Consider the following 7,234-nt stretch of genomic DNA (forward strand, 5'->3'; position numbering starts at 1 on the left):
TAGTCCAGTGCTTGCTCTACAGGACAGTTGTTCACATTTGTGAGGAAGTGACCTGTTCTCTAGGCCTAATGTGCTCAGAATAGTACCCATTCTGGGACACTCACCCTACCAACATATCATTGAAAGTGACTTCTCTTCAGCCCATACTGTTTTCCTCGGAAACAGAGGGCCTTGTGTTCATGGCTGCTTTACAGATCTGCCTGCAATTTGTGCATTCATCCACTGAACTGATGCTTACCGAAGCCCGCCGTGTGCCAGGCATATGATAGGTCCAGGACAAGGGGGCGTGATGCCTGCCCCCTCAGAGCTTGTGGCTGGGAGAGGCGGGGGGAGAGACCAACAAGTAAACGGACATCTCTGCCCTATGTTGGAGGACACAGATGATTCAGCGTGTTCACCTGTGGTCTCTGATGTGCTGCCTTGGACTGGGCCCCACGGAAGAAGGAGAACACATGGGGCCAGTCCTTGCACAGGGGACCCAAAGGGGGGCTTCTGGAACAATCTGAGATGATATCAAAGCATTGCCTACCCCCCTCCACTCCCCATACACACACACCATGCAAAATAAGAGAGAAACGCTCATTAGGAGTCACAGGCATTTAGTAAGCCCCTACTGTGTTCCAGAGGCTTCTGCTTACTGAGCACTTTCTCCAAGTACCCAATATGCCTTCGTGGGTCATTATCCCCCTTCCACCGATGGGGGGCCAGGCCTCCTCTAAGGCCATACAGCCAGGAGGCAGTGAGGCAGTTCTAGCCTCTTGACCTCACACTGCCAAGACAGAGAGATAGGAGTTGCACGTAGACTGGAAATTTCTAGCATTTGGGGATTTACACAGAAAATTTACAACTCAGGTTGTAAGAAATCTTAATAAAATTAAGGCCAAAGTGCTTTAATAAAATCTTAGCAAAATAAAATAAGCAAGGAAGAGGAGTCCAGTGGGCCTAAGGGAAACTTTTCTTGCTGATTGAGGGTGGAGAGGGGTCCCTGGGACTCGGTTCTCTTGCCCCAGCTCAGAATCCCCCCCTTGTGGGGCCATGGTTGGGGGAATGTCGGCCAAGTGGAGGGGCTCAGAGGGCTTGTACCATTTCATTTGAAAGTGCAGAGGGCAATGTGGGCCAATGGAGAGTGCCGGTTAAAACAGATGCTGGCTAACCTTGACTGGCCTGTCCAGGCATTGTGGGGGTCACATATGATGCAACGCGCCTCTCCAGCGTCCATGGCTCTGGCCTGGTGGTACCGGTAACTCACACCTCAGAAAATGCTTTGTGGATTATCTGAGTGCTGGTTGGAGAAGCGTCTCTGAAGGGCAGCAGAGTCTCCTCCAGCCAAATGGTCTCTTCCAGAAGCCAGCGGTCTTGAGGAGATGGAAGCAGAGAGACGGAACGAGAAGGAGCCAGTAAGAACCTTGCCTGCTTTGTAAGGCGAGCAGAGGTCATGAATAATGGAGAGAAACAGAGGCCTCTGAGTCTTGGGAGCTCAGACGATTCCGGGCCGTGCCCTCCTTAGGAAGGGCCCCAAGGCCTGGGGACGTTGTTCACAGCTCTAGCTGTGAGGTTAGGGGATCTCCATGGGGGAGGCCCCCACCTGCCCCTGGGGTGACCTGGAGAGGCCCCAGGGGGCCCCCTTGCTGTGAGGCCAGGTGGGAGAAGATGCCAAGGGCTTGATGTCACCTGATTCTCCATGAGGGGAGGAGAGGGGCGGGGTAAGGAAGACAGTGTGCCCACAGTCCCCATGAATAAGAGATGAGGCCCAAGGAGAAACCCCAGGGCAGGCGCACAGGGTGGCAGAGAGAGGGGCCAGGGACAGGAAGGGCAGAGATAGGGCACAGGGCTTCTGCTCAGGGGCCTGAGAGGACAGGGGAGCAGGAGGGGGCTGTAGACACAGGGGACCCAGAGGTGGGCGCCGGAGCTCAGGGAGAAAAGGCCTCGGGGCCAGGAGGGTGCGAGGTGGTGGGTGCCGTCAGCCTGCGAGTGCCTGGAAGGGGCAGCCGGCAAGATGATGCCCCAAAAGAAAAAGAGGAGAAAGAAAGACATCGACTTTCTCGCCCTGTACGAGGAGGAGCTGCTGAACTATGCCTCAGAGGACGACGAGGAGGAGCTGGAGCACGAGTACTACAAGGCCAAAGGTGCGGGCGGCGGGCAGGGCTGCGCGGGGCCCTTTCCTGTGCTTGGAGGAGGAGATGCGGGTTCCAACCCGGCTCCTCCCGCGAAGTTTCCTGCTGGGTCTGTGCTGCGTCGCCGGGAGTGACCAGGCAGGCATCACACGGGGTTGCCCCCTGTACAGAGTCGAGGCCAGCTGCCCTTAGTCATGTCTCAGGGGCACAGAATAGACCCGAACCGCGGTGCCCATGCTCTCCAGTCCTATGCCTCCCAAGAGCCAGGCTCCAACCTGGCCTCCACCCTGTGGTCTGACGGCCCAGAGCCCCTGCTCGGGCTGTGGAGGGGAGAGAGAGGGAGGCCTGATCCCTCACGGCTGGCCTGGCTGAGTGGGGACGGCTGTCACCACAGCGGTGGAGATGGAGCCTGGGGCTCAGCAAGGAGGACGCTTACTGATCTGCACCCCGGGGCTCTTCCAGTCTCTGCACACCCCCGCCCCCACCGCCGATCGGGGTGGATGGGGCTGCTTTGAAGGGTTCCACCTTCTTGCCAGATAATCAGAGAGGGCAGAATCCGGGGTCCAGAAAGTAATTTTGGCCCGCAGAGGGTTGTCATTGGTTTGGTTTGATGGTGTTCAGGTTTTTTTTTTTTTTTTTGCCGTTACCATGTTTTCAAAGGTTTGGCCTGTGAACGCCTATAGGCTGTGGACATGCAGTTTGTGGACATCACAGTCTCCACTGCTCTCTGTCGCTCAGACTAGGTCCGCTTCGCCCATGGACGCTGCCTGCCTGGCCCCTGAAGGCATTTAAATTCTCCGTGCTTACTCCAAAGTGGCTCACTAGTCCCTGTAAGCACCACATTCATTCATTCACTCACCTATTCATTCATTCACCCATCCATCCATTGAGACACCAAATATCCATTGAACGCCTGCCCTGTGCCTGCCCGTGGACTTGCTCGCCTTCCCCTTTCTCCCTCTTCCTATCTTAACTTTGAAAGCCCAGCTCGGGTCCCCCTCCTCCATGAAGCCTTCCTTAATCCCAGCCCACCGGGAACTCCTTGATTACATCCACTTCTTCATTGTTCCGCTGCTTCACGCAAGCCTGGAGTGTCGTAGCCTCTTAAGCCTTAGCCACACCGCCCTCCATGAAGGTGGGGCCCTCCTTCCCTTGTCCTCACTCCTCCCCCAGCTGCCAGCACAGATCCAGGCTCAGAGAAGGTGGTGGCTGCATGCAGGCCGTGGCTCAGCTGGGGTCCCTTTCCCGGCAGGATGTCCCGGGTGCCTCCTGGGGTGGAGGCGGGGAGTGGGGGCTGCAGGAAGAAAAGATGTGCCTGGACAAGTGAGGCATTGCCGCCCTCCCCCAGCTCAGGTGCTACAAGCCCACACCAGTTGGGGGGGGGGTGTTTGCAGCTGGATGTGGGTGCAGCACCCTCGGCAAGTACTCTCAGCTCCCCAGTGCACACGGCTGCCTGCCGGGAAGCACATTCTCAAAGCTCCCGGACCTGCCACCCTGTCCACTTCTGTTCAGGGGCTCTGCACGCCTGTGTGACTATCTGGTCCCTCACATGTTTGCTCTTCTTTTTACCCTTCGTGAAGCCTTCTTCGTTTGATCTCGAAGATTCCTAAGAACAAGGCAGGTGTGATCAGTCCCAATTCACAGGTTAAGGACTGAGGTCCTGAGAACTTAAGTGACTTGAGCAAAGTCGCAGACGGGAGAGAGAAGAAGAGTTTAAAATATCCTTTCTCAAGGCGAGTCCCCCCTTGACCTCTCAGTGCCGCCAGACGGAATGGTGCTCTGTGCACCGGGCGCATCGAGAGAACTGTGCTCATACTAACAAGTGTGATCCTCACAACCAGCCGAGGAGCAGGTGGGGTCCTTGTCCTCTTTCTCAGATGGGGAAACTGAGGCGTGGCGAAGTTACATAACTCGCCCGAGATCACAAAGCTACCAAGTCCCAGTCAGAATCTGAATCGAGCTGGTCTGGCTCGTGCTTGCTCTTGTGCAGCTTGACCTTGACTGTGGTACCAGCGCTTGGAGAAGAGCAAGGCGAGGTGGGTGTAACGCTGACATTTCTAAGAGATGTGGGCGCACAGGCCCCCCAGTCAGGTGCAGGACACTGGCAGTAAACGTGGATGCTGCTAATGGTAGTCACATGCTGAACCCTCGTGGTCACTGCTACTCTCTCGCTTCTAGAACAACATGTCTCCCACTCTTTTGAACTCCAGTTCTTGCATTATTGGGAGACTGTTGGGGAGTGGGATGGGGAAGAAGAAGGAGGAAAAGGAGAAAGGCCTCGGTGTCCCTCTCTGTTCTTCAGGTCACCTCCAGGCTACAGTGGAGCTCAGCAACAGCCAGTGGGAGCAGAGCGGCTCCGTTAATCCTCTGAGGGAAGGCTGAGCCCCGGCATTGGTCTGTCTCCTGGCTCGGACAGGGCCATGAGGGGAAGAGTGTGACTCATTTCAGAACCTGAGATCCAAGGGACCTTGGGGGCCATCCGGCACACGCTTCCAGCCCTGAGACCCTCTCCTCTTGCGCAGCCCAGACAGGCTTGCCCAGCATCGGTTGCGGTACAATATCCCAAGGCAGCCTCCCTGAGAATTTTTAATGGGGATAATGGCGGGCATGATGATGATGCCTTTGATGCTGGCAATGGAGATGATGACGACCATGATAGGGATGATGGTGATGATGGTGGTGGTGATTATGAGGGCAGTCTACCACTCGAGGAACGCATATCTTTTATCCAACTGTGGAAGAGCGTCTGTAAGATAAGTTCCTCAAAATGCAAGTGATAGAGTCAGTGAAAACGAACACTGAAAATTTTGTTTTATTTGATTCAATCCTGATCACAATCCTTCAAGGAAGAAATTGTTCCTGCTTCAGAGATGAGGCAATGGAGGCTGTGTACAAAATTTGGTTGCTATCACATAGCCAGTAATGGTAGAATTGGGGGTCAGATATTGGTCACTTGAGTTCCATAGTCTATGTTCATTTCATCGATTGACACATTCATTTGCTCATTCATTCCCCCAGGTAATTATTTATTGTGCATTTCCCACGTGCCAGGCTCTGTGCCAGGAGCAATGCTATGGTGCCATTGATGGTTCTTTGTGCTGACCAGGGAGGGTACTTTGTTCGTTGGGGTCGTCCCCTCTGGAGCCAAACAGAATGTTGTGTTTTCCCCGGGATATGTGTCCTCCGCGAGATCGTTCTTTGGCCATCTGAATTAAGTTTTTTAATTAAAAAATTTTAAATTGGGGAATAATATATATACAGTAATAAACTTTCACAAAGATACAGTTGGGTGACTTTTCAGGTATGTGTGTGCTTGGGTAATTACCATTCAGATCAGGACACGTTCTTGCCAACACTTAGCACTGTCAGTCTTTTTAATTTTAGCCATTCTGGTGGGGATATAGTAGTATCTCATTGTAATTTCAGTTTGCATTTCCCCGACGAACAGTGATGCTGAACACTCTTCCATATGTTTATTGGCCGTTTGGATATCTTCGCCTATGACTTGCCTACTTAAATCTTTGGCCCATTTGTCAATTTTATTGAAATACAGTTTTATTGAACTGTAACTACTTTTTAATAAAATGCATCAATTTTACTTTATTTAAAAAAATTTTTTTTAATGTTTATTTACTTTTGAGAGATAGAGAGAGTGAGAGAGACAGAGCTTGAGAGGGGAAGGGCCAGAGAGAGAAGAAGACACAGAATCTGAAACAGGCCCCATGTCTGAGCTGTCAGCACAGAGCCCGATGCAGGGCCTGAACTCATGAACCGCGAGATCATGACCTGAGCTGAAGTCGGATGCTTAACCGGCTGAGCCACCCAGGCGCCCCAAAATGTATCGATTTTAAATGTGCTGTTTGATGGGCATTGACAAATGTACACCTCTGTGTAACCATTAGCCCAATCTATGTATAGAGCGTTTAAAGTATCCCCCAAAGTTCCCTGAGCCCCTCCTCAGTCAATTCTCCATGCTGCAAACTCCAGGCAGCTGTGTTCCGCTTTCTGTTAAAATAGTTTAGTCTTTTTAGAGATTCATGCAAATGGCATTATAGTGTGCAGTGTCTTATGTCTGACTTCTTTTGCTCAACATAACCTGCTTGAGATTCACCTATATTGCATATAAGGGTGGTTCACTCCTTTCTGTTGCTGAGTAGGATTCCGTCGTATGGTTATATCACGATTTGTTGATCCGTTCACCTGCGGTTGCATATTTAGGTTGTGTCCAGTTTAGAGCCATTATTATTGCTTCTCGGCCTTTTGGCTAAGATCAAGTGTAGAGCTGTTGTGTACAAAGCTGCTTTGAATGTTTGTACGTGGGTCTTTGAGAAGGCATGTTTTTATTTCTCCCAGGTGAATACCCAAAGTGGAATGTCTGGGTCTTCTTGTAAGTGTGTGTTTATCTTTTAAACAATTTGTTACCCTAATAGTGTGGTATCTGTTTTCCTTATTTATTTGTATGGCTTCTTTATATCTTCTGCTTATGAGTCCTTTGATAGCCATATGCGTTCCAAATATCTTCGCCTTTTCATTCTCATGATGGTCTTAATTTTCACTAAGTCCAATTTATCACATTTTTTATGGCCAGTGTGCTGTTGAAGGAGCTGTGTGCCCTTGAAATCAGCTTTTGAGGCAGCTTCCTCATCCCTCTCGTGCCCCAGACTCTCCTTTTCTCCAAACCACACGTCTCCAGGCCTCTGTCTTCTCGCAGGTGATGTGGTCCTGGGATTTCCACCATCCTGCTCATTCTTCTGTGGACCCTCAGTTTGGAAAGGCCCTTATGTACGTGCAAAGCTGTGTGGGCAACGCTTCAGGCCCCGGAGTCGTCCAAGGAGGGCTTGTGTACAGATCAGGCACCCTTGTGGTGTAGGCTATGAAGAATTAGGATTTGTTTGTCCCCAGAGACAAGGAGTTGTGCAAATGTACTGCTGCTTCCTTTCTTGTCTTGTAGTGCCTTGATCGAGACCTTCATCAGAACCAGGGACTTCAAGAGAAAAGGCATCGACAACAAACAGCACAAGGTTCTAGGAACCTCAGAGAAGGGAAATCAGTGCCCCTGCTAAGAAGGGACACTGGACAAAGCTCTGCTCGGCTCTGGGATGCCTTGTCTGGAGCCTGTG

The sequence above is a fragment of the Herpailurus yagouaroundi genome, unplaced genomic scaffold, assembly GCF_014898765.1.
Source record: "Herpailurus yagouaroundi ecotype Mexico unplaced genomic scaffold, PumYag 142, whole genome shotgun sequence".
NCBI lineage: Eukaryota > Metazoa > Chordata > Mammalia > Carnivora > Felidae > Herpailurus > Herpailurus yagouaroundi.